The sequence below is a fragment of the Camelus dromedarius genome, chromosome 14 (genome assembly GCF_036321535.1).
Source record: "Camelus dromedarius isolate mCamDro1 chromosome 14, mCamDro1.pat, whole genome shotgun sequence".
Lineage (NCBI taxonomy): Eukaryota > Metazoa > Chordata > Mammalia > Artiodactyla > Camelidae > Camelus > Camelus dromedarius.
This window is the reverse complement of record NC_087449.1, coordinates 24,760,612-24,788,490: the sequence shown is the minus strand read 5'-3', so window position 1 is coordinate 24,788,490 and position 27,879 is coordinate 24,760,612. Positions and strand designations below refer to the sequence as shown.

Below are 27,879 nucleotides of genomic sequence, written 5' to 3'. Positions count from 1 at the left end.
GGTGGTGAGATAAAGATTGGCATACAATAATCAACTGTATTTCTATACACTAGCAATGAACAATCCAAAAATGAAATTAAGAAAATAGTTCCAGTTACAATAACATCAATAAGAATTAAATACTTAGGGATAAACTTAACAAAAGAAGTATAATTTTGTATACCCCAAACTACAAAACATCATTGAAAAAAACTAGAGAAAACTTAAATAAATGGAAAGACACCTGTGTTCATTGAAAAACTTAAGATTAAGGTGAGGGTACTTCTGAAATTGAGCTACAGATGGATTGCAGCTCCTATGAAAATCCTAGCTAATTTTTTTTTTTTGCAAAAATTAATGAGATAATCCTAAAATTATTCTGGAAATGCAAGAGACCAGGGATAGCCAAACAATCTTGAAAAAGAAGAACAAAGTTGGAGGACTCACATTTCCCAATTTCAACACTTACTGCAAAGCTACGTAATCAAAGGCAGTGTGGTCCTGGCATAAGGATATATATACACACACACACACACACACACACACACATATACATATACATACATATCTCAAAAAAATAGAATTGCAAAAAATAGATCTACATATTTATGGGCAGTTGATTCTCAGCATGGATACCAGCACAATTTAATGGGGAAAAAATAGTCTTTTCAACAAATGGTGCTGGGACAACTGGAAATCCACACACGAAAGAGTGAAGTCATTATTTTGCTGAAATGAAGGCAAGAAAATTAATTTTATAGAATAAGCATGTGTTATTGGTAGAATTGTGTCCCCCTCAAATTCATATGTTGAAGTTCTGATCTCCATTACAGTTGCTGTGAAAAAGAGTTTGGCAATTTCTCAAAAAGTGAAACATAAAGTTACCATATAATCTAACAATTCCACTCCCAGGTTTATACGCAAAATAATCAAAAACAGGGATGTAAACAAATACTTGTATGCCAAAATTCATTGCAGCATTATTCATAATATCCAAAAAGTGGAAATAATCCAAATGTATGAACGTTAAATATATATAGATATTTGGTAAACAAATGGATAAACGGATAAACAAATGTGGTATATCTATACAATAGAATATTATTCAGCCATAAAAAGAGATGAAGTACTGATATATGCTACATCATGGATGAAACTTTAAAAACATTATGCTGAGTGAAAGAAGTCAGACACAAAAGACCACATATTGTATGATTCCATTTATATGAAATATCCAGAATAAGCAAATCCATAGAAACATAAAGCAGACTAGTAGGTTCCAGGGGCCAGAGGATGGGGCAAATAGAGAACGACTGCTTAATCAGTACAAAGTTTCTTTTTAGGGTGATGAGAGCATCGTAGAACTATATAGTGGTGATAGATGATGCACAACATTGTGAATTTACTAAATGTCACTGAACTATACATTTTGAGATGGTTGAAATGGTGAATTTCATGCTCTCTGTATTTTACCACCACCACAAAAAGAAAAAAATGCAGCACGAAAAAAAAAGCCCATCTCAGGTTGGGTACTTTAGGTCTGAATGTGATAGCTAGAACTTTAAGAATTACTAAAAGGATAAAATGAGATAATATATGTAAAAGCTCCAGGTACATAACAGGTGCACAATATATAGTAGCTCTTACTATTCTGAAATAAAAGAATATTAGTCTGTAGGTATTTGGGTTTATGACACAACAGAATGACTGTTAAGTCTCTAAACTAAGAAAATGCTACTTCAGAAAAGTAAATGGCTAAGAGACCCAATCCAGAGTTCCCCTGGGCTGTAGAGACAGCCTCTCAAGAAGCCTATCCTTTCTCCGGTGTGCCCACAGCCACTGCAGGAGGCACAGCCTTGCAGCTAAGCAGGCCAGGGGCTAGCACCCCCACCAGCATCCCCACAGCAGTAGCCCCCACCACAATAGAAGGACACACCCAGCCCACAGAGGGGACACCCCTAGAGCATATAGCTCTGGTGAGCACAGGAGAGTGTGCTACTGGGCCCTGCAGGATGTCTCCTACATAAGGCCACTTCTCCAAGATGGGGAAGTGTAACTGACCTACCTAACACATAGAAATAAACCCAGAGAATTGGTCAAAATGAGGGAGCAGAGGAGTATGTTCTAAAAGAAGGAACAAGATATAACCTCAGAAAAAGAACTAAATGAAGTGGACATAAGCAATCTACCCCCATAAAGAGTGTGAGGCAATGAACATAAAGGTGTTCACTGGTGTTGATCATTTTGTAATGTATAGAAATATCAAATCACTATGTTGTATCCCAGGAAGTAACATAGTATTGTATGTCAATTATACTTCAAACAAACAAACCTCACAGAAAAAGAGATCAGGTGTGTAGTTATGGGGGCGGTTGTGGGGAAGGGGAATTAGATGAAGGCAGTCAGAAGGTATAAACTTCTAGTTATAAGATAAATGAGTACTAGCAGTGAAATGTACAACATGATTAATATAATTAGCCCTGCTGTATGTTATATATGAAAGTTTTTAAGAGAGTAAATCCTGAGAGTTCTCAACACTATATGTTGCAAAACAGAAAATAAGAGTTTAGGTGTTAAAGCATTTTTATCCAAGGGATATAAAGTAGAGGGAGAGCTTGGGACTTGGATTTAGACAATTCTAGACGTGAATTCTACTTTTCTCCCTTATACCTGTGGGATCCTGAGCAAATCACTGAACTTCTTGCAGCTTCACTTTCATTGGCTCTAAAATTAGGACAACACTTAGAACTGAGACTAGAATATATTAAGTATTTGCTAAAATGTAAATGACTAAGAGTTTAAAGCAATAATTCTCAAAGTGTGATATGCAGACTTCTAGGGTTTCCAAGACCCGTTCAAGAAGTCTACAGTCAAAATTGTTTTCATAAGAATTCTAAGACATTACCTTTTTTTTTTTTTTTTTAACTATGATGACATTTGCACTGAAGTTGCAAAAGCAATGGTGGGTAAAACTATTGGCAACTTAGTGTGCATCAAGGCAGTGTCACCAAACTATCCTAGTAGCCATTGTATTAACCACTGCCATGAACTTGAAGTAAAAATGTCACTGTAATTTATAAGTGCCATTGATGAAGCAGTATAAATTATTAATTTCATTGAATCTCAACTCTTAAGTGCAAGCCTTTTGGGTGACTAAAGCACTTGTGCTGCATACCAGAGTCGGATGGTTGTCTTGAGGGGGAGCGTGTGTGATTATCTGAGTTGCCAGCTAAACTAGACAATTTTTTTGGAATGCCATTTTTTCATGAAAGAGTAACTGATCAATTATGTTTATTTAGACTTTGGCATTCGACAGAAATGTTTTCCAAAAGGAAGGAAGCGAACCTGTTACTTCAAGGAAAACCACACTAATTTTAAGTGAAAATTAGAATTTTGGAAAACTAGTACCTGCTACAGTGAGCTTGTCAGCTTCCAGATACTTAAAAATCTTTCTGACTAGAAAAGTGCACGGTAAGGACATGCCCACCTCAGGACTACTGTACCACCTGTCCTCCCTACCTGGAATGTGCTTCCCTCATATCTACTTGCCTCATTCCCTTATTGCTGTTAAATTTTCATTCACACATCACAGAATTTCATTCACAGGCCTTACCTTCTAAATGAGGCCCTGACCACCATTTTAAAATTGTAATCCATCCCTCAGGGCTCTTGGTCCTCCTTTCCATCCTCTATTGTGTTTCCTCCCTCCGTCCCCCATAGGACTTATCACCTTCTTTCATTCTACATAATTTACTTATTTTATTTTTTGTTTATTTTCTGTTTCAATCCACTAAAATGTAAGCTCCTTGAGAACAGGAATCATTGTTTTTGTTCACTGATATAACCCAAGCCTCTAAAACAATGCCTAGCACATTGTATGCAGTTCATACATACTCCTTAATGTTAACAAACATTTGTAATACCAATATTTCATGTTAGTATATTCATAAAAAGTTAATATTATACATCAAGTTGTTATGGGTCATTATTTTGGTTGCATTATATATTTGTTCAATGTTTGACTTTTTTTTTATCAAAGACCTGGGTTATTCTAAAAATCAGAATATACATATGTATATATATACACATACATGTATGTATACACATACTTCTATGCCACCATAAGATTTTGTATCTTTATTAAGTACAATAAATTCATTCATTATGTGCATGCTTGTCTCCCTCAATAGATTTCAAGCTCCTCAAGGGCAAGACAATGTCATGTTTAATTAGGCACCTGACCAACTGAGTGTGTGACTGTCCACGCCTCAAAGATGAAACATTTACTAGAGTAGATTCATTAAGAATTGGCTTTTACATTTAGTGGTACAAACTTGGTGAACTTATTAAGTAAATGAAAATCTTTAACTAAGTACTGAGACTTAATAAACATGATCCTTCCCAGCTTTTGTTTCTGTAGAGAAGTCAAAAAGAATAAATACCAAGAGGAGTTCTCTTCTGGTTGCCTTTTTACTTTTAAATATATAAATCTAAGGATTTTATAATTTTACTTAAATACTAACGTTTTGTGACATCAAGATCTAGCATTAATATCACGTAAAATTAAGTAGAGAGCCTTTCTGAATCTTGCCCCAATTCAAAGTCTGAGACCTGGCTTTTGATTCAAGTGACAAACTGCCAGAGTTAGACTCTTTCCTCTTCCTCTAAGCTCACTGAATGCCTTAGTCTCCAAACACCTAAAAATATTTAAGTTTCTATCAAAGGAAAAAGAGAGAAAGAAAGTGAAAGAGAGACTATTTTTAGATTCAGAAGAATCTGAAATTGGACCAGGCTGAAATTTAGACTAACAAAATAACGTTTATGAGCACTATTTAACTTGCTGTCTTTCCCTGCAAAGCAGCATAAGGTAGACAAAAAGAGCATAGTTTAAAAAAAAATTATAAATAGTTCGTAACAATGTGGAAATCTGCTTTATGTTTTAATGGTAAGTGAAAAGAACTGGGTTAAAAACATGCTTTAAGAAAAATTACAACTCTATCCAACAAATGAGAAACTACATTAAGAAGAAAAGATGTCAAAATACAGATCAAAATATCAACCATGGTTGCCTTTAGATAACGAAATGTAGAATGATTCTTTTCTTTCTTACTGCTGCTCTGCATTTCATAGTAATTTACTGTGTATATCTTATTTTACAATTGGGAAAATAGAAACTTTCAAAAGAATGAAAGGAATAAAAAGAAGCATAGAGAAAAAAAATGTGAATTTTGAATTCACGCTTATCCGAGTTTAAATCATGTAAATGTTGAGACATGTTACACAAGTCAAGAAGTATGATAATTTTTACCTACTGGGCTCCAGGTGCCTTAAGCACATCAGTTCTTGCCCCAGGCAAGAGGCCTTAGAGGGCTCCAACTATAATATGACTACAAATATCATACTAAAAACACAAGAGTATCTCTGTCATTCTCTAACTGGCTTTCAGCCCTAACATGGTGCTACCCCTCACCCTAAATCTCTTTTCCTGACTAACATTGTTCAGGCCCTAGGAAAATGCTTCTCCACATCTCTTGCCCTACAAAAGGCAGCTATATTCAAATGCTGTAATGTTTTGGGCTTTGTTGGTAGCAACCTCAAAGATGAACATTGCTTCAGGGTAGGGAGAGGATTTGAGTAGCAAAAATGATAACTTGTCAAATCTTATCTCTCAAAAAGCATGAAGGCAAGCAGATTCTTGTATAGCAGAGAGTCATTTCACAGTAGAGCGAGGCATTCACTTTCTTGCTTCTGCTCCTATTCCAATTTGTGGTTCCAAGTTACTTATGAACTAGTGTGGTATTTGCAACAGTTGGATATGGTGACTCTGGTGAGTATTTCTAAAATGGTCTACTGTGATCCCCACATCTTTGCATGTGTGCCTTTGTGTAATAATCTCCCTTTGAGTGTGGGCTGGACCTAGCAGATTGTTTCTGGTAAGCAGAAAAGGGAAAAGTGATGCAATGTAACTTCCATGATTGGGTTTTAAAAGTGTGTGACTTCCATCTTGCTAGCAGACTCTCTCTGGTACCTTTTTGGCTCACATGCTTTGATGAAACAAGCTGCTATTGTTGGAGAGGTTCATGTGGCAAAGAACTGAGAGGCAATGACCAATAGCCAGTGAGAAATGAAGGCCCTCAGTCCAACAACCTGCAATGAACTGAATCCTGTCAACAACTACTGAATGAACTTGGAAACATATTCTTTCTCAGCCACATTTTCAGATGGGGACCACAGACTGTGGCCAAATTTGATTGCAGCCTTGGCAGAGACCAGGAAGCAGAGGACCTAGCTAAATCATGACCAGATTCCTAACCCACAAAAGTTGCAATAATAAATATTGGTTTTTAAAACCACTAGGACAAGAATAATTTGTTATACAAAATACATAATTAACACAGTAGCTGAGAAACATTTTGCAATTTCAAACATTATATATCACTCTTAAATGTATATATATGTAGGCCTAAACATAAAAATATATTTTATCATAAAAATATGATTAGCAATGTTGAATATCTTTTCATGTGCTTATTGGCCATCTGTGTGCATCCTTTGGAGATGTCTATTCAAGTCCTTTGCCCATCTTTTAATTGAATTGTTGTCTTTCTGCTGTTGATCTCTAAGTTCTTTGTATATTCTGAATACTAGACCCTTATCAGCTATGTGATTTACAAATATTTTTCTCATCCTGTGGATTATCTTTTCATTTTCTCCAGTGTCCTTTGATGCATGAAAATTTACAATTTTGATAAAATACAATTTCTCTATTTTTTCTTTCCTGCTTGTGCTTTTGGTGTCATCTAAGAAGCCATTGACAAATCCAGGTCACGAAGATTTACCTGTATGTTATATTCTAAGGGTTTTATCATTTTAACTTTTATATTTAGATCTCTGATCCACTTTGAGTTAACTTTGGAACATGGTATGAGGTAAGGATGCAACTTCATTCTTTTGCGTGTGGGAATCCAGTTGCTCCATCACTACTTATTTATTATTCTTTTTTAATTGAATGGCCTTGGCAGACACTGCTTTTTTTTCCCCTCTAATTATTCTCATTGCGGTAAAACACACATAACATAAAATTTACTATTTTAACCATTTTAAGCATACAGTTCAGTAACATTAAGTACATTTATATTGTTGCAACCATCACTACCATCTGCCTCCAGAACCCATTTTATCTTACAAACCTGAAACTGTAGCCTTTGAATAATGACTCTACTCCTCTCTTCCTGTCACCCTTGGCAACCAACATTCCACTTTCTGTCTCTATGACTGTGACTGCTCTAGGTACTTCATGCAAGTGAAAGCATATAGTACAGTTGACCCATGAACAACATGGGTTTAAATTCATGGGTCCACTCACACTTAGATTTTTTTCGGTAGTAAATACTGCAGTACTATATAATCCATGGGTGACTGAATCTGTGGATGTGGAACTGCGGTTACATAGGGCTAACTGTAAGTTATACATCGTGGAGTTTTGATTGTGTGGGGTTGGTTCCCCCTAGATTCCTTATTGTCCCAGGGCCAACTGTATTTGTCTTTTTGTGACTGGCTTATTTCACTCAGTAAAATGTCCTCACGTGTCCTCCATATTGTAGTATGCGTCAGAATTTCCTACTTTTTTAAGTCTGAATAGTAGTCGGTGGTGTCTATACAACATATTTTGTTTATCCACTCATCTATTGATGGACACTTGGGCTGCTTCCACCTTTTAGCTTTTGTGAATAGTGCTGTTATGATGTGGGTGAACAGCATGCATTGCTTTTTGTTAGGGAGAGAAGCTTTTCCCGGCCCCTCCTCCCAACCCCCAGGGAAGATATTCCCTCACATCTTGTTGCCTGGAATTATGTCACATGTTCATGCGAAAACCAAGAGAAATGGGTCACAGTGTTTGATTTAGGGTCTAAATGTCAGGCAAATCATAATTTATGACTTGCAGGGCTTGGGTTGGGGGATCCGTCTCCTGAGGCTCTTGGCTATGAGGAGGAGTGTGGATTCCTTTATAAAAGAAGGATGTGAGTGTAAGTCCATTACACTCTCTGCTGCCAAGACTGGTAAGGGCTACACACACAAGTTAGGGTGAACCTCAGATTTACATAGGATTTCTGTTTTGAAACCTTGAGGCTGGTGAATACTACTTCATATTCCTGGCATCCTTAGTCATCATCTTTTTTCGTGTGTTCTCACCTGTGCTTCCTTTCTTATGATCCAACCTCCTACTACTTGTCTTTATCCAAAATCTTCCCATTCCTTCTCTGATGCTCTAAGTTGCTACAGCCTGATTTTCTTCACAGAAAGCTTGCTTCACCTCTTGGTCTTATTGAGAGCTTGTCTGTAGGTTCTAGCAGGAGAGTGCAGCTACTCGTATACCCTTGACTGAGAACAGTTCTCCTCTATTGGGGATGGTCGCCCTCTTCAATCGAGCGTGCAGCTTTGGGAGGGACGCACATGGAGCGGTGAGGGAGGAAGGGGATACCTGCCTAGCCAGCCAGATCAGCTGAATCAACCCTGGTGATCAATGGGGTGACAGATGTCGCAGCCAGATAGCCCTCACATAAACCTCTTGGTCTTACTGAATGCTGACTCTTTTCTGAAGATTCTAACTCCCCACAACTTTCTTGAATTTTGCTTTTTTTTTTTTTTTTTGTCTTTTTGGTCTCATTTATTCATGAACACCAGGTCCAGAGGTGAGTTGAGATCTCTCCTCATTCTTCTATGCTACATCTAAACCAGTAGTCTGTCTGCTTTTAGGTAAAAATCCTGTTCCTTGAAAAATTTCATGATATTTACATATAGAGTTCCTCACCTTCTCTCATCTCTGTCACCTTTTGGCATCCTGGACACCAGCTCTGATTCTCATCCACCTGGCTCACAATCTTATCCATGCCCATGGTTTCAACTCCCACCTAAAGCCTCTGAATTTCAAAACTGTAAAGTCAGCTAAAGTCTTCCTCTTAAGCTCCACATCTAATTGCCTTGTGGGCATAGCCATCTGATAGGGCTTAAGCATTCCTAACCCAACATATGGAAAACTGAAAAAACAGAAACCTGGGAGTCTCCCTTGATTTCTTCTCTCTTTCACCCTTCCTCTTGATTCTATTATCCTAGTATCTCTGACCAGATTTTTGCTTTTCCTTTATCACTGTTTCAGATCTCCCTTTTTTTTTTAAACTGAATTATGAAAACAGTCTCCTAACTGGTCTTTCCAGCCCAAGCCATTCTCCATAATAGTGCAACCAGCAGCCTAAAATGTGATCTACTTAATGTCAGTCTCTAAATGGTTCCCTTTATAACCAAGTTACAGTCCAAGATTCTTACCATAGTATACAAGTATCACTCCCCAACTCTCATGTTCTAGCTATAACAAATTTCTGGGTTATCCTAAACTGGTTGAATCTCCCTCTTCTGCAGCAAGTCATTTATTTTTGTCAGTTAAGTTATCTCAGGACTTCCTTCTCCAGGATCCCTCAATTTGAGAAAAACTGACACTCCCTGTTCTCTTAACACCCTGTTCAGCCCTCTATCATAATGTCTATACCACACTGTATTGTAAGACTAAGTTTCTTTCCTGAATTCTTTTCATCTTTCCATGACTTTGCTCAGTGCTGGGTGTTTAGTAAATATTAGCTGTGAATAGACTTTGTGCTGCATTTCAAAGCTAAGGTTTACTCTGTAGCACTTGCTGAAAAGTGACTGTGAAAGGAAAAGGAGGGTGGAATAATACTGCATTTAGGAGGGAAGCTGAGTCCACTGAAGTTGCTGTCAAAATTACAGGGATTCAGTACATGTTTGTAGGCTAAGGAAAGGAAAAGAGGGCGGTGGAGAGAGAGTGAGCTAGAAGATGTAGTGGAGGGATTGAAATAAGGTCATCTGGAAAGGGGGAACGATTTTCACCAAGTTTTCCTTAAAATATTTTTTTAGCCTTTAGAGGTCCACAAGGTTCTCATCTCGTCAAGGCTGAGTTCAGTTTATCTCAAAATAATACTCTTGATCAGGCATTCATGGTACATATTTATTTATTAAACAGAACCTTCATTTTCCCCTGGGTCTGGGCAGGAGATGGATTAGAAGTATATTTGGTAGAAGTTAAGGATTAAAAGTTTACTAACAAAAATCTGGAGCTGTATCACAATCAATGCTACTAGAACGGCTGGTATCTTTTCACAGTATATGCCTGAGATACGATGAATTTTAGAAAGGGCTTCATACTTTAGATGAATGTTTTTTATATGTATACACACTAAATAGCCAATTGCTGTTTTGCATGCTTTTTGAATGGAGCATTGTATTAGTCAAATATTCTGGTTTTAATAGCTATTCAATTATACAATCTATTAATTAAAAAAAAAAGCACAGGTGTTAGAAATAGCTTATGTTAAAACCATAGTATGAATGAGAAGGCAGTTTCAGGGCCTCGGTAATCACTGTGAACTCTCACAAACACTTAAAGAGAGCCAGTTACTCTGTACAAAGTACTATGCTTAGCGCTGAGAGGGATACAGATGTTTAAGATGCAGCTCCTGCCTTTTAGAAAGTTATATTAGCTATTACAGGAATCCTGTTAACCAAATGCATGTCATTATTAAAAGTCGACGTTACACCTATTTTACTTTCTCTTTTCTATTCTTATAAGGTTCTTCTTTCCACTTCCCTTTAATTCTTCTCTGTTTATCAAAACTATCTGTGCTTCAGAAACAGACTATAGTGCCCAGGCAGAGTGCTTTGCCCCTAGCAGTACTTACCGTGTATTTGTTGAACCGAAATGAACATCTTGTCCAATTTTAACTCTTTTGTGGTTGGCAATTGGCTGAATTGGAAGGTCAAAGACATTTAGAGGAGAGAATATTGCTGAGTACTGCAGCTGCAATAATCTCTTTTAAAAATCTAAAGGCTGTGACATAAATTATGTACTCTTCGGACTCTTTCCCACGTTCATTTACACAATTGATCACTGAAACTGCTTTAGAAATACATCTATCATATATTTAGCATATTTTAAAGTCTCCTTAATAACGTTCCTGATAAGTGTGTTCATTTACTACAAACATCTATGAACAGCAGATAACCTAATTATAGTTTGTAATTACCTCTGAATCATTCCAATGAAAATGTTTTCTCTCACTGTGTTCATATTGTTTTGGTGCATGAGTATGGAAAGCAGCAGATTGTTCTCCATGATCACAGGTTTTAAATATTTACTTGCTAGTGCTGCATAATTTAGCACACTGAAGCTGGAAAGCAGTTTGTACCATAGCTGATGCCATGCCAGTGTTATAGAATACAATTTCCCTCTGTGACACCTATGTGAAGTTGTAAAAATGGGAAGTGTTCTACTCTTTTTCTAACCAATTAAAATTTATTTTGCTGTAAATTTATAGAAAAAACAATGTTTGTGCTATACATCTAATTCCATTTTTTTGTAATTACCATGTAGTTTAAAGAATTGAAGCATTGTTTCTCATGGCTTGTTAATACATAATATTAAAAACAAAATACATTTGTCCTTGTAATTCAAGTCTTTATGAAAATAACAACAACAACAAAACCACCCAGACAGCTTGTTACATGCATGTTATCTGTCCTAAGAAATCAAAACACAGTTTTATGTTTTAAAATATGGAACCACTGGCTATCTAATCAGGCAAGAAAGCAGTTATTGCTTGCTCACTCTAATAAGTGTAACATCTTGCTATATCCTTTGTGTGACTGTTTACTTGGTTGCTCTACTACAAAACAGAAAATAAATAGTTGCAGTTACCTGTTTTTGTGAGAATAATAATAAAAATAATTCAAACAATTAAACACATTAAAAAATTGAACACCTTTTCAAACATAATTTTAAACTTTTCAACTCTGCATTCATAAAGATTTTCTTTCCCTGGTAGTTTCATAGTCCAGTAACACAGACTGTTAATTTTTCACTTCTAGCTCTTTCTATAATTTTCTATGCAATTCAGGAGCACGTCTGGTAGCCCTTGTTCCAACACTATCTTGCAGTACCGCAAAAACGACAGAGGATTACATTTTGCAGTAATTTAGTATTTCTCTCAACACCCCTTATGAGTGAGGATAGAAACCTTCATTTCATGAAAAGCCTTTGCATCTGTCCTGTGTTTCAATTCTGGAAAATAATCTGAATGCGGAAAATGAATGCACATATTCCTTCATATTCTGTAAGTATTGACCTACAGTCCCAACTATAGCGTGGCTTAAGAGTACCCTCACAACAGGACAGGAGGGAATACTGACTGGTATTTTCACCAAAGTGGTGATTGGTAGAAAGGTCTACGTTAATTTAAAGGATACAGTGAGTCCTCTGAAATCACATTTGGGGCCTCCGGGCGTCAGGGGCAATGCAGAATGTGGGGTGCAGGGCATGCTGGATCTTGTAGTTCCCGCGCTGGGGAGAGCGAGGTGCACGCTGGGAGTTGAAGTACAATTGTTCAACAGGAACTGGCGGCAGGCAAAATGTAGTTTATTTATCAGAGACACCACTTACAGATGGATACTTTCCCTTGGTTCTGCATTTGCTATATTGGTGACTTAGAGTCTGTGGCGGCGAACAGTGCGAAAAAAAATGGATGAAGTAAGCGGAGCAGGGGTCCGTCGACGGCCACTATTGAGGCCGCCAATCCATAGGCTTCAGTGCCCCGGAAGTGGCTCATCTGCTGGGTTTGAAGTTGGGGAGGGGCGTTCTTCTCACTACGGTGGCCGGGGAGCTCGAGGCGCCTGTGGCTGCGGCGCTGAGGTCCGAGCGTCTGCGAGTGTGCGGGCTGCTTTTGTGGCAGCCGTTGCTAGAGCTGGAACATTTCCCGGATTGGTGGCTCCTGCACGTTGTTTACACGTCTCCAGTTCTGTTTTCGGTGAGGGGTCGACTTGAGACTAGCGGAGTTAGAAGGTTGGGACTTGGTGTCTCTGGTCCTCGAATGACCAGGTTTCTTGGGTGGGGGGTACTGTCCTCAGTGGAGACCTTGTGGCTAACCGTTTAGGCGCTCTGAGGGTTTTGGCGCCTCCTTCATCTCTTTTTTTTCCAGTGTCATTTGTCTTCTGACTCCTCGCCTTTCCTGGGCTCCAGAGCTGACAAACCATAACCCTTCCTGTGGGCAGCTGTTCTCCCTCTCCTAGAGGCGTTTCATATGTGTTTCAGGCACGATCTCTTGTCCCCTAAGCTGTCGCATCTGTTTAACTCCTTCCCTATTTCTCTCCAATAAAAGATAATAGTAAAATTAAAAGAAAAAATATTCCTCCAAATTGGATTCTCAGGATCTCTGTCTTCTCGTTCCTAACTTCTTTATCCCTTTTTGGCCTTTGTTACTGCTTCATACTGTAACACGTTTGCCTAAATGTCTTAATGCTTTTCCATCTAGACATTAATGTTAAAAAATTTTATTTGGTTCTCTCTCATCCTAAACTCTTCCACCTCCGTCCACATCTAAAGGCTTTTTAGGTTGGTGGTTCAAATACGTTCTTATGACTGGTGAATACGAGAGACGTCAATCATCTGCTAAGCATGGCTCTGCCTATTGAATTTACATTTTTGTGGTTTCTCTGGCTTACATTTTCGTGTTATATTGATTACTTTTCCACAAGGGGTTCACTGCTATCCTATATTGGAGAATACCTTGTCCTACAGCTCTTTATGTCTGAATTACTTAGAATTTTTTTTTTCTCTTTTCCTACCGGCAACATATGTCCCCAGTGGAATTTTTGCAATGATTTTGTGTCAATTAATAGCAGGTAGACACAAGGGAATGCGCTTTCCTCCTTGTTGCTTATGATTTGTAATTATATTGTGAGCTACTGAAAGTACCCAGAGGGATTGGAAAAGCTTTGAAAGGTAAAACCGATGTGTGTGCCGATTTACAAATTAATAAAGCTTCTTCGCTGAACAAGGAAGAGTTTCTAATTAGTTCCATAATCGGAGGCTATATTGACTTAATTATTAGTTCTTTCACTAAAATTTGGGGAGCTGTTTAAGTTTAAAAAGTAGCCAATATAAAGAATTTTATAGTTTAGTAAAAGTTTAAAAACCGTTTAAGTGATGCTTTTTTTCCTGTAAAATGGAATACAAATAAGTTGAAAAATTTATTTGTTGTGATTGTTTATGAGATATTTCTATATATTTTGATAGATCTGGTAAAGCAGCATTGTATATTATTCACTAATGTTTTGTAGACACAAATTTCTGTACTTCCTGGATTTCTGGGACCATGTAACTCAAATAACTTTGCAGCTCCTTCTGTTCTGATTATTGCACTATAAAAATTCTGATAGTAAAATTACTGCTTATATTTAAGCAGTTAAATATAATCTATATGTGTTGGTAAAATATAAATATTCATACTTGTACCCTTTTTAATTGGGGTTATTCCTAATTAATTAGAAATGGTTTTGGTCATGCTTAAGATTGGGACTAAATGTATGATATTTCAGAATTAATTCACTCATGAAATTCTTTATTGGCTAAATGGTAAGGGGCTAGACGTTACTCACACTTTGTATATTTTTCCTGAGATTTTATTCATTTAGTAGGTATTGAGTACTTCGTATTATTTAACTATTGTTACAGTATCATCAAAACATTTATTGAGAGCATCCTCTTGTCCTCAGCTCTGTCCTAGATGCTATTAAAGCATTATTGCATTAAATCACTGTAACAATTCAGTGAGCTATTGAACATTATTTTCATTTAGCAGGTGAAGAAACTGAAACTTTAAGAGCTCAAATATAGTTCTTTTGACTCTTTCCACTTACACAGCTGCAAAGATTTGTTCTTTCCCCTGTAATGTATAAAAAGCATTAATTCAATAAGTATTTGCTAAGCAGCTGCTGTATACCAGGTATTCTTCTAGGTGCTGGAAATATAATAGTGAACAAGTGACAAAAATCCCTACCCTTAGGATACTTAACACTATCAGAATGTATGACATGTAAACCTTGCCTTCAAGAAGCAGAAACTATAGCCAATATGCGTTAGATTTTATGTGTTTTAGAATGTTAAAGTTGAAGAGAACAATTAACTAGTGAAAATTTCATGAAGGAGATGAAATTTGATCTAGAACTAAAGTGAGTAGGAATTTGGTAGGTAGAAATTGGGAGGAAAGTAATTCCAGTTTGAGGCATAAAATGAGCAAAATTCTAAATTGTAGGAGAAAGATTAGAGGGAGAGAGGTAACTGGGCTGCTTTGTGTCTTCACTTTTTTGCACATGAGTGCACAGTGTTGAATTTGAAACAAATGTTTAAACAAATGAAGCTATGACAAGAGTTCATCTCATAGTAAAACAGAGTGTACAGACAAAAAGCTTGGGCTTGGAGTCAGATTGCCTGGACTCAAGATATGATCTTGCAGAAGTTATTTTGTCTTTCCAAGCCTTTGTTATTTTTTTAATCTATAAAATGAGGATAATAATAGTACCTGCCTTATAGAGTTGTTGTAAGGATTAAATGAGATGGTATATATGCATAAGGTTAACAAAATTACTGGTACAGAGTTTGTTATTATTATTATTATTACTGTTACCACTACTACTAATATAGTGATGTGGTATCTGAGATCATCTGGACTTCCGTAACATTTTAATTTTAGAGTTCTTTTTAACTAATAGGTCTCAATTGGGGAAAAAATTTGTTTCGTAGTCCTGTTTGGATTTGGAGAAAATATTTACATAAGACAGCTTTTGTTTATTCACAATTGTCCTAGATAAGTCAGCACATTTCATCTTTCACAGAATTCTCGTCAGAGATTATGGTCTACAGCTATAATTGGAAATTAATGGTGGATTGGTTTGTAATTACTTATTATTTGTTAGGACTATTACTTTTAGTTTTAGTCCAACCTTTCTGAACTTTGTACTGGATATGGTGAAGGGTGAAGAAGTAGTTAAATGTTATAAAGTCTGATTAGCTGCCCTAAAGTCAGATTAATTTCCATTCTACTTTTTTCCTCCAGTTTTCTTTCTTTTGAAGTTTCAAACTTATAAAAGAAAGTTGAGAGTAGTACCACAAATACCTGTATATCCTTCACCCAGATTCACTAGTTGTTAACATTATGCCTCATTTACTTTCTCTCTAACACACACATATACATACATAAATGCACACATTTTTTTTTTCTTGTAGAGCCATTTGAAAGTAAGAAAGGGGTGGGGGGAAGGTATAGTGGTAGAGCATGTGCTTAGCATGCATGAGGTCCTGGGTTCAATCCCCAGTACCTCCATTAAAAAATAAAATAAATAAACCTAAATTACCTACCCCCACCAAAAAAAAAAAAAACAAACAAAACCCAAAAAAGAGGAAAAAGAAAATAAGGTGGAAACATCATGACATTTCACTCCTAAATATTTTATCACACATCTCCTAAGAACTAGGACATCCTCCTATATAACTATAATGCAATTAGCATACCCAAATAACTTAATTTTGATATGATAATATTATCTAATATACAGGCCATATGAAAAAATTCAAATTTACCCAAATGTTTCAATAATGTCTCTTATAGCTTTTTAGGAAAAAAAATACTGAATTTAAGGAAAAGATTATGAATTGTATTTAGTTGTCATGTATCTCTGTTTTCTTTTATCTAACAGTCCTCACCTTTTCTTTTTTCTCCTGTCATCCCTTCTTTTTTTTTTTCCCAAGACTGGCATTTTTGAGGAGTCCAGGCCAACTGTTTTGTAGAATGCCTCACAAAATGAATTTGACTGTTTCCTCACAGTTTCAGGCTGAGTAGTTTTTCTCCAGGACTTTTCCATAGTAGTTATTATAAACTTTCCATTTAATCATATCAAGAGTAACATAATGATCGTTTGTTCAATTATTGGTGATGTTAAGGTTGATCACTTAGGTTAGCCAGATTCCTGTACTGTGAAGTCATCTTTCCCTTTTTCTACTTAATAATTAATCTGTGGAGGTGATACTTTATCATTGGATATTCTGTTTTCCAGTAGTGTTTTTTTTCTATGCAGTGGTTTTAGTAGTCACTGATGGTCATGCCTGAATCTATCATTGCATTGGTGGTTGCCAAATAGTGGTTTTCCAGTTCTCGCAATCCTTCTACATATGTTTGCTGGCCATCTTCTCTAAAGAAGAGATATTCCTCCTCTCTGCTTATACTTTAGTATCAATATGTTCCCAAGGATTCTTTTTTTTTTAAACGTATCCAGTGTGATAATCTGTTACCATTATTCTTTTTAATGATTAAATCATCTCATATTTGGTTAGTCCCTTCAAACGAGTTCATATGGCCTTTGTATATGTCCGCATTGGTATTTGGGCACCTTCTTACTTTTTTGTACAATAAGATGTTCCAGGCTTACCTTGTATATTCCCTGCTTGAGCCCTGGAATCAACCATTTTACCATGGAGCCCTGGATCACTTTAGTGGAAAATGGTACTTAGAAACTGAAATTTGGGTATTTAATATACTCATTGCTACTGGAGTATCATTGCTTCAAGGCCCTATAGATGGACAAACACATGTTTTTTTTAAAAAGGAATCATGATTTTATAGGATATCTTTAATTCAGATTCACAGAGTTCATCTTCACCTTCCCTCAGTTCATATTTGTATCTCCCTTTTCCTACAAGGAGAATTCTGATTCTCAACCATATCAATATATTTACTCACTTAATCTGTCCTACAACACACATATGACAGTTTTGAAATTGCTGTGCTGATACCGCTTCCTACAACAGATCTACCAAGTAGAGATTTCTTTGCCATTTTTTATCCTTAGAATATATCCTACTAAAGATGGATAATCAAAGGAGGCAGTCAAAGTTATTTGAATTATTTTTCTGTGATTATGTTATCAATTTAAAATATAGTTAAGTTCCTACTAAACTACTTTTTAATAGACTCTGTAAAATCAGTTATCTGTAAAACTACTAAAGTAGACATAATAATTTAAAACTTTATCATAATGTATAGTAATAGGGAACTCTAGAACAGTTATATCAGATAGAGAATATGCAGTTTTTGTCTTTACAAGGTTTTAAGCTTGTAGCTCTGTTTTCAAATTGATACAATTTTTTTTCTAGTTAAAATTAGAAATGATGAGAAAAATGACATCAAATAATTCCATTTGTAAGCCAAAACAATTGTGTTTGTGAACATTTTAAACAGTGCTCTTCTTTTGACTGCTAATACAATTCAAGCATTAATCTTTAACAATAGACATAATTGTCCAGGGTGCTTTAACTCATTCCTAAAAAATATGGCTAGTAGTTTTCCTGTGTTAACACCCAGAGTGGAAAGATTTATGTTATTTGTATGTCCTTGTTCTTTGTATTTGAAGAATGCTAGTTATGACTGTGTGTTACCCTGTGTTTTTTTTCATGTGTGAGTATTCTCATTGGAAAGGGAAAAATATTTCTCTTAATGAATATAACATTTTATATTTATGTTGTGAGACATAACCACATTCAGTCTTGAGTCCTGGTTAGGTTGTAAACATCTTGCTTTTTAGAATGTAAGGTTAATTGGGACAGGAATTGGGTTTCATGGCTTGTTGTATTTCCCTCAGTACCTTACAGGAGTAAACACCCCAATACTTGATGAATGGATAAATGTGATATTTTGTGTTTAAATGATATGTAATTACTAGTCTCAATAATATGGATGAAACTTTTTCTTGGCGAAATTATCTAATAGAATGGGACTTGTAAAAGATCTCATCCATATTTACTTGTCATAAACCTCAAAAACACTGTGTCTCAAACAGAATTCCCTGTCTTCCCCTTAGGCTTTTCCTCTTGGGTTGTCTTTTTCTGTTAATCATTATCCTTTTAAATGTCAGTCCTGAAATCTCAAGTCACTTTAGTCTCTCTCCTGTATGTGGGGATATAAATATTCACATATTTATAAGATGTTGGCCAGTTCTATCATCTCAGCTTACTGCTTATATCTCCTTCTTCCTTATCCCCTTACCAGCACCCTGATTGAGGCATTCATTACCACTCATATAACAATCTTCTGACTAATTGAAAGAATTGAGAATATTAAATGTGGAAAAGAGATGATGGGACGGGATGAGGAGCAGGAAGTATGTCTTTAAATATCTGATGGGCAATCAAATGAAAGAGGGATTGATTTCACAGAGTACAACCAGGACCGGTTAGTGGAAATTATAAGGACACAGACTTTTGCTTTCATATATCTTTTAAGCACATGTAGGTGTTTAAAATTAGCCATTATCATGTAGTTAAATGAATACTCAAGAACAGTTATGTAATAGAGAAAAATAGTTTAAAATATTAAATTTTGCACTTATAGGTGTATATTCAGCTCAATACAAAGCTCATTATGTACTGAGCTCCCTGTTCTAGAAATGTTCACTCAGGGGCTGGGTGAAAGCACTTGGCAAGGATGTTGTAAAGAAGATCTTGGTACTTTATGGGTGGTTGAATCTGATTAGCAATTAGCAAATCCAAACCAGAGAAGAGATCAGATTCCTGTTGATGGGAGTGATTGTTTTGTTTTGTTTTGCTTTGTTTTTTAAACTCACACATTTTCTTTCATTGCTCTTCCCCACCCAGGCACTGCAGATTGGGAGGGATTACTGGTAGATTGGAGAGTATTGGGTAGGAAAATGATCAAGAACTATCAATATTACTACTTACTAGATGCTTTTAAGTTCCCTTTTAATCCTAAGATTCTGACATCCTTCAATTCTTGTAGAGGTTAAGTTTATTTTGTTGATTAAATGATTTGACCTAGTATATTATTTCTTATATGAGGACTGTGTATTTAATAGCTTGCAAAGTTGCACTTTAAATGACAAACATTCAGTTATCTTGGACTCATCAGAGGTTACTAAGGTACTGACATAATTAAAATTTATTTATCAGACTATGGTCAGTATTATGTTCTTCTTAGAGATAAGATCAAAGAACAGACATCCCAGATAACATTAATGGTTTTTATTGTAGTCATCAACCACTTAGGTTGTTTATGATGATGATTTTACAGTCTGTGAACATGTAATACTCAATGCTGCACAAGTGGAGATTTTTGCCTGTAGGAACATGATACAAGTCATATGTGAGTGTAGATGATTGTCTGCTTAGTACTTAGCTTTTTCATTTTAAATTTAAGAGAAGAACACATAAGTAGTACATCTTATGTCATCATTATAAAGTAGCTGTGTATTGATTTAGTGTCTTTAATTGGAGGATGTAATCCTAAAGAGTTCTAAGAATGTTTATAAGATGTATCCTTTAGGCAAAACTACCAGCCCAGTTTCTGGATATGTGTGTCCTGCCTTTATTTGTTGCTTGTTCCTTTCCTCAGTCTTTTAATCTTTATCTCTTACTGCCATCTGTGTTGCCTAACCCTTAGCTCTGAAAGAGGACAATCCAAATAAATATTACCAGTGCTCTTCCTTTCTTCATATTTGCTACTTAAAAAAAAATCACTCTGGAACATTTTTAGACTACAAGTTCAGTGCATTAAGATAGAAAGACTGACAAGTATAGGAAAAGGGAGGGAATAGAAATGGACAGAACAGTTGATGTTTCTGTAAACAAAGAACTGAGATGGGGAGAATAAATGAGAGAATACAGATGACTAACGTATTGAGAGACATTCAAGGTTAGACAAGGGATTGTTACTTGTTACTAAAAATGTGAGCAGGAGGAAACGTTTACAGAAGATGAAAAACTTTCTCACAGTTGATTATATTTGATGGTATAGCTAAAAAAGGCAAATCAAAAATTCTAAATCAATATCTATATTTCTTTTGCTTCAGAATACCATTTGAGGAAGATGCCCAAGCATACGCAAATCCTGGAAGTGTGCAGTGTTTTTAATTGGTTGTACCATGTGGCTAAGATATATTCTATAGAATCAGTCCCTGAAGTTCTGTCAGGAGATTTTACTCGGCTTTAAATCCTCAGTGGATAAAATATTCTATCTATTGCCATAAAAGAGAGTGTGATTACCTTCATCTGCCCTTTGGGGACATTGATTTGAGTACCCTTTACATTTGTCAGTTTATAATTTATCGAGTGTCTTAATGAGTGGTTATGACTAGAAAAGTGACTCTAAAAATGACATTTGGATCTCAGTCGGTGATTTCATGTCAAATGTTGTATTTCTGCCTTCCAAAAAAACTTTAGTCTTCACTCTGCTTTTCAAATCATTAACAATAAAGTTGAGGAATAAACCTCATCTGGTAGTTTTATATTTTCTGAGAAACAGAGTTTTCTCATCGTTAATGCTATTATTTTTTAATTAAAAATGATTTGTTAGAATGTAAGCAGCAAACAGAAATATGAAAATGGTAGATGGTAAGATTTGTTGTAGTATGCATTACTAAAGAAAGTCTACTTGAAAAAAGTTACTAATTTCTCCAAAGTTTTAAGAAATAAATAATAAATCCCTTCTAAAAAGCATTTGAAAATTGTGAAGAATGCTATTTTGATGGTTTTCCATTACTGAGGCTCTGACAGCACTACATAAACAAGAATTTTGGCATATCATTTTTTTTATCCTAGGGCATTCAAATCAGGTACTTTAGGTATCACAGTAGATTGAAATACACTGTATAATGGGCAAATCATCTCTTTACTTTATACTTGATAGACAAATGAATTTTAATTTGTTTTTCTTTCTTTCTTTCTTTTTCTAATGTTTTTTTTTTAAAGCTTTTGGAAAGGAAATTTGTGGACGAGGATTGTTTAGAATCATGGTTTCTTCATTTGTGTTTTTTTCCCTCATTTGTAGTTAAACTAAAAGTACTGTTTGTCTTTCCCTGGCTTTTCTCACACAAATATAAAGAAAAAAAATTTTCTTCATTGATTTTTTTGTTTTTGTTTGTTTTGGGGAGGGAGTTAATTAGGTTTAGTTATTTATTATTATCATTTTTTTTAATGTAACATAGATACTTGGAATCAAACCTATGACCTCATGCCTGCTAACCATGCACTCTACCACTGAGCTATACCCTCTCACCATTGATTTTTTTTAATTATTACTTTAAATTAGCATTTATATTTATTAGAAAATATTTTTTTTGACATATTTTCTTTTCTTTTAATTGAAGTACAGTCAATTTCCGATGTACAGCCCAATGTCCCAGTCATGCATATACATACGAATATTCATTTTCATATTCTTTTTCATTAAAGATTATTATAAGATTGAGTATCATTCCCTGTGCTATACAGAATAAATTTTTAAATCCATTTTTATATATAGTGGTTAACATTTGCAAATCTCAAACTTCCAAATTTATTCCTTCCCACCCCCACCATTGATTTTTTATATTAATATATGCTTTTTTCTTACAGCTTTATTGAGATATAATTGATACACAGCACAGTATATGTTTAAGATATATAGTGTAATGATTTGACTTATATACATCATGAAATGATTATCACAGTAAGTTGAGGAACATCCATCATCTCATATAGATACAAAATTAAAGAAATAGAAAAAATTTTTCTGTAATGAGTACTCTTAGAATTTAATCTCTTAATTTTCATATATAACATACAGCAGTGTTAATTATATTTATCATGTTGTGCATTACATCCATAGTACTTAATCATCTTATAATGGGAAGTTTGTACCTTCTGACTGTCTTCATTCAGTTCCCCTTCCCCTCACCACCTCTAGTAACCACAAATATGATCTCTTTTTCTATGAATTTGTTTGTTTTTAAAGTATAATTGACCTAGACACTGTGCCAGTTCCTGTTACACAACATAGTGATTTGATATTTCTATACATTTCCAAATAATTAATACAATAAGTCTAGCTATACTATGTCATCATACAAAGATATTACATAATTATTAACTATATTACCTACATTTCACCCATGACTCATTTAAAGAAAATATTTTAATAGACTGATGGACTTGAGTATTTATTTATTCCTTTTCCTCTTTCCAGATCTCACCATACTTATTTTAAGGAGAAACAAAAATTATGAATTAACAACAGATAGCCTCCAAGCCATTTTTTTCAGCCAGAGCTGCTCTATGGAATTACTTTGAGAAAGTTGTTTTTTACATGACTGAATAGCTGAATCTGATGTCTTTAAGAACCACAAGAATAATACTGTTTATCTTAAAAAGGAAAAAGCACTTTGTCTCAGCATTTTTATCTTTTTTATAGACTGTTCAGGAATTTTGTAATAGAATGTTTTCTATGTAGCTTTCTTAGTCGAGTAGTTTCAGTTGTTCTGTTAGAATTTAGCATAGTCAGGACACATTTGTAATTTTGTGTAGTTTTTCATTTGAGCAACTTATTTTTGAATAATTTTGTTATTATTTTAAAAGAGGCTCATTGTAAGCAATTTAATAAAGAGAAGTACAAAAAGGAAAATAAAAATGACATCTCTGAGAGATTTCTACTTTTAACATTATGGACTTCTAGACATTGTTTTATGCATATATGTGTGCATGTGTGTGTGTGGGTAGGCATATATATATATATATATACACACACATACATAACACATATGTATATAGATGCATAAATTGTATTCTTGCTGTTCTCTCTCTTTTTTCTCACTCTGTGCCCGGGATAGCTCTTTAAAAAAATAATAAACTTTATTTTTAGAGCATTTTTAGATTTACAGCAAAAATGAGCAGAAAGCATACGGAATTTTCTTCCATATACCTCCTCCCCTCTGACACTCATAACTTCCTCCACAATCAAAATCCTGCACCAGAGTGGTAGATTTTTTACAAGTGAGAAACCTTTGATATACCATTATCATCCAGAGTCTATAGTTTACATTAGGGTTTACCTTTGGTGTTGTACATTCTATGATTTGAAAAATGTATACTGAGATGTATAAACCATTATAGTAGCATATAAAATAGTTTCACAGCTCTAAAAATACTCTGTGTTCTGCCTACTGATTCTCTCCCCTTAACCCCCCAATCCCTGGCAACTACTTTTTACTGTTCCCATAGTTTTGCCTTTTCCAGAATGTTATGTGGTTGGATCACGCAGTGTGTGTAGCTTTTACAGATTGGCTTCTTTCACTTAGTAATATACATTTAGTTTTCCTTGATATCTTTTGTTTATAAACAAAATTTTTTTTAGTTTTTTTGGGGGGGATAAGTAATTAGATTTATTTATTTATTTTTAGAGGCATTACTGGCAATTGAACCCAAGACCTCATGTGTGCTAGGCATGCACTCTACCACTTGAGCTATACCCTCCCCTTTTAATGACTTGATAGCTCATTTCTTTTTAGTTCTGAATAATACTCCATTGTCTGGATGTACCATGGTTTATTTATCTATTTACTTATTGAAGAATATCTTGGTTGCTTCCCAGTTTTGGTAGTTATGAATAAAACTGCTATAATATCTGTGTGCAAGTTTTTGTATGGATATAAGTTTTCATTTCATTTGGGTAAATATTAAGTAGCACAGTTGCTGCATCATATGGTAAGAGTATGTTTAGCTTTTAAGAAACTTCCAAACTATCTTCCAAAATAGCTGTACAATCTTGCATTCCCATCAGCAATAAGTAAGAGTATTTAACCTTGCCAGCACTCAGTGTTGTCAGTGTTTTGGATTTTGGTAATTTTAATAGATATATAGTGGTATCTCATCATTGTTTTAATTTGATTTCCCTAATGACATATCATGTGGAGCATATATTCATATGCTTACTTGCCATTTGTAGATCTTCTCTTGTGAGGTGTATGTTAAGGTCCTTGGACCATTTTTAAATTGGGTTGTTTGTTTTCTTATTGTTGAGTTTTAAAGTTCATTGTGTATTTTGGATAACAGTCCCTCATCAGATATGTCTCTTGCAAATATTTTCTCCCAGTCTGTGGCTTGAACTTTTCATTCTCTTGACATTGTCTTTTGCAGAGCAGAAGTTTTTAATTTTGATGAAGTCCAGCTTACCAACTATTTCTTTTAGGGATTTTACCTTTGGTGTCATATCTAAAAATTTATCACCATACTCAAGGTCTTTCAGGTTTTCTTCTATGTTATCGTCTAGGACTTTTATAGTTTTGTGTTTAACATTTAGGTTTATAATCCATTTAGAGTTAATTTTTGTGAAGGGTATATTACCTGTGTTAAGATTCAGTTTTTTGTGTGTGAATGTCTAATTGTTACAGCATCATTTGTTGGAAGGACTGTCTTTGCTTTGTTGTTTTGCCTTTGTTTCTTTGTCAAACATCAGTTGACTATATTTATGTGAGTCTACTTCTGTTCCATTGATCTAATTGTCTATTTTTTGGAAATTCCACACTGTTGTGATTACTGTGGTGTTATAATAAGTCTTGAGATTGAATAGTGTCATTCTTCCAACTTTGTTCTTCAATATTATGTTGGCTATTTTTTGTCTATTGCCTCTCCATATAAACTAACTTCCTTTTCTTTCTTCCTTCCTTCCTTCCTTCCTTCCTTCCTTCCTCCCTCCCTCCCTCCCTCCCTCCCTCTCTCTCTCTCTCTCTCTCTTTCTTTCTTTCTTTCTTTCTTTCTTTCTTTCTTTCTTTCTCTCTTTCTCTCTTTCTCTCTTTCTCTCTTTCTCTTTCTCTCTTTCTCTCTTTCTCCCTTTCCTTTTCCTTTCTTTCTCTGTCTCTTCTTTCTTTCTTTCCTTTCTTCCTTCTCTCTTTCCTTCTCTCTTTCTCTCTCTCTTTCCTTCTCTCTCTCTCTCTTTCTTTCTTTCTTCCTTTCTGTGGGGAGAGGAAGTAATTAAGTTTATTTGTTTATTTTTAGAGGCAGTACCAGGGAATGAACCCAGGACCTTGTGCATGCTTGGCATATACTTTACCACTTGAGCTATCCCCTCCCCCATATAAACTTTGGAATCAATTTGTTAGTGTCTACAAAATAATAGCTGGGATTTTGATTGAGATTGCAATGAATCTATAGATCAAGTTTGGAATAACTGACATATTGGCAACATCAGTCCATTTTCTATCCATGAACATCTCTCTATTTATTTATTTTTTCTTTGATATCTCTCAGAGTTTTGTAGTTTTCTTCATATAGATCCTGTACATGTTTTGTTTGATTTACACGTAAGTGTTTTTTTGTTTTTTTGGTTTTTTTTTTCCTTTTCCTGTAAACACCAGGCACTTGTGTCTGGTGGGCTTCGTAATGGCAAGTGACAGGTGCTAACTCAGTATGACAAGATGATCCAGGATAAAGTTAGCCTTGGGCATGGCTGGCTAGCAGAGCTCCAGTGATGTCTTCAGGGACCTCCTCTCTCTCCATTTCTTGTCCCTGCTTCACTTAACTCTCAACTGGAGCCAGGAACCCAAACATCATCATAGCTATGTCTTTCCCTCAGAGGTAGGAAAGTCCATGGTAGCCCCAAAGCCTAGCCTCTCAATGAAGCAACCCTAGCCTCCCTTGCTGCTTTTAATATTCTCTCTTTATCTTTAAATTTTGCCAATTTAATTACAACGTGTCTTGTTGTGATCTTTTTTTGGGTTGATCTTGTTTGGGACTCTTTGTGCTTCCTGGACTTGGATGTCTGTGTCTGTTTCCTTTTCCAGTTTAGGAAAGTTTTTCAGCTGTTACGTCTTCAATAGGTTCTCTGCCCTTTTCTCTCTCTCTTCTCCTTCTGGGACCCCTGCAATGTGAATGTTAATTCGTATTGTCCATAGTTATCTTAAACTGTCCTTGTTTCTTTTTATTCTTTTTTTTTTCTATTCAGCTTTAGTGATGTTCACTGTCTATCTTCCAGCTCGCTGATCCATTGCTTGTATCATCTAATCTGCTGTTGATTCTTCCTAGTGTATTTTTTATTTCAGCTATTGTATTCATCTCTGTTTATTCTTTATTACAAACTTCTAACTTCTCACTCTGTCAATCCAATCTTCTCCCCAAGTTTTGTGAACATCTCCATGGTTATTACTTTGAACTCTTTATTGGTTAAATTGCTTATCTTTACTTCACTTAGGTCTTCTGCGTTTGTTCCTTCATTGCAGCATGTTTCTCTGTTGCCTCATTTTGCCTAATTTGCTGTTTTCATTTTTATGTATTTGGTAGGTTGATTAAGTTTCTCATCCTTGGAGAAGTAGCCTTGTGTAGAAGACATCCTGTGCATCCCAGCAGTGCACCCCCCTGTAGTCACCAGAGGTATATGCTCTGGGAGTGCCCCCTATTTGGGCTGTATGGGTCTGTCTGTTGTGGTGGGCTGACTGCTGTGGGTGGTCTGGTAGGTGTGGCTGGCCTCCAGTCTGGTTGGTTGTCAGACCCTGCCTTGTGCAGGGGCTTCTGGCTTATAGTGGGTGGGGCTGGATCATGAGGCAGCTGACTGCAGAATCCCAGGGGGCCCTGGGGGTAGTGCTCCCTCCACTGGTGGGTGGGAGTTGGGTTCTGGGATGGGTGGTTGTGGGAATGGGGGTCCTGGCTTTAGTACTGGCCTGCCGATATTTAGGTCCATTTTCTGACATGGCTGGCTGCAGGATCTGGGGTGTCCCAAAGCTGGTTTTGGCCCACTGGTGAGTTGGGCCAGATCCTGGGGTGGCTGGCTGAGGGCCCCAAGGTGCCCCAGAGCTCATGTTGGCCTATTGGTTGGCAGGGTCAGAACCCAGGATATCCCAGTGGTTGTTCTGAGCTGGTGGGTGGGCTGTGTCCTGACATGGCAGACTGGGGCTGCAGTGGTCCTGGGCCTGCAGTGGTCCTGGGCCTGGTGTCTGCCCTCTGATGGGTGGGTTCGTAGCCGATGGGATCCTTGTGCTGGTGCCCACCCATTGATGGCTGAAGCTGGATCCTGGAGCTAGTGCAGCCCACTGGTTGGTGGAGCTGGGTCCTAGGATCTCTGGCTGTAGAGCCCAGGGATTCCAGATCTGGTGTCAGCCTACTGGTGGGTTGGGCTGAGGCCCACATGGTCCTGGACTAGTGCCTGCCCACTGGTGAGCAGAGCTGTATCACGGGGTCTTTGGCTGCAG

The 27,879-nt window shown here is 36.1% G+C and overlaps 1 protein-coding gene and 1 long non-coding RNA gene across 5 annotated transcripts in view; one reads left to right on the top strand and one right to left on the bottom strand.

Annotated features, from left to right (window-relative positions):
- The window catches only part of LOC116156899 (uncharacterized), a 33,004-nt gene extending 20,414 nt beyond the window's left edge, over nucleotides 1-12,590 (bottom strand). The window contains exons 1-2 of the long non-coding RNA XR_004140826.2: nucleotides 12,292-12,590; nucleotides 10,728-10,792 (exon numbers count right to left, since the gene is read on the bottom strand). This is a non-coding gene — a long non-coding RNA (uncharacterized LOC116156899). The remainder of the gene's footprint in view (nucleotides 1-10,727; nucleotides 10,793-12,291) is intronic.
- Nucleotides 12,591-27,879, top strand: part of ATG4C (autophagy related 4C cysteine peptidase) — a 70,438-nt gene continuing 55,149 nt past the window's right edge. For 3 of the 4 annotated variants that reach the window (XM_031465279.2, XM_031465281.2, XM_010988581.3), the window contains exon 1: nucleotides 12,591-12,848. The gene's annotated coding sequence lies outside the window, so the exon portion shown is untranslated. Of the gene's footprint in view, nucleotides 12,884-27,879 lie in introns of all 4 variants that reach the window. The other variant, XM_031465280.2, reaches the window with a different exon arrangement.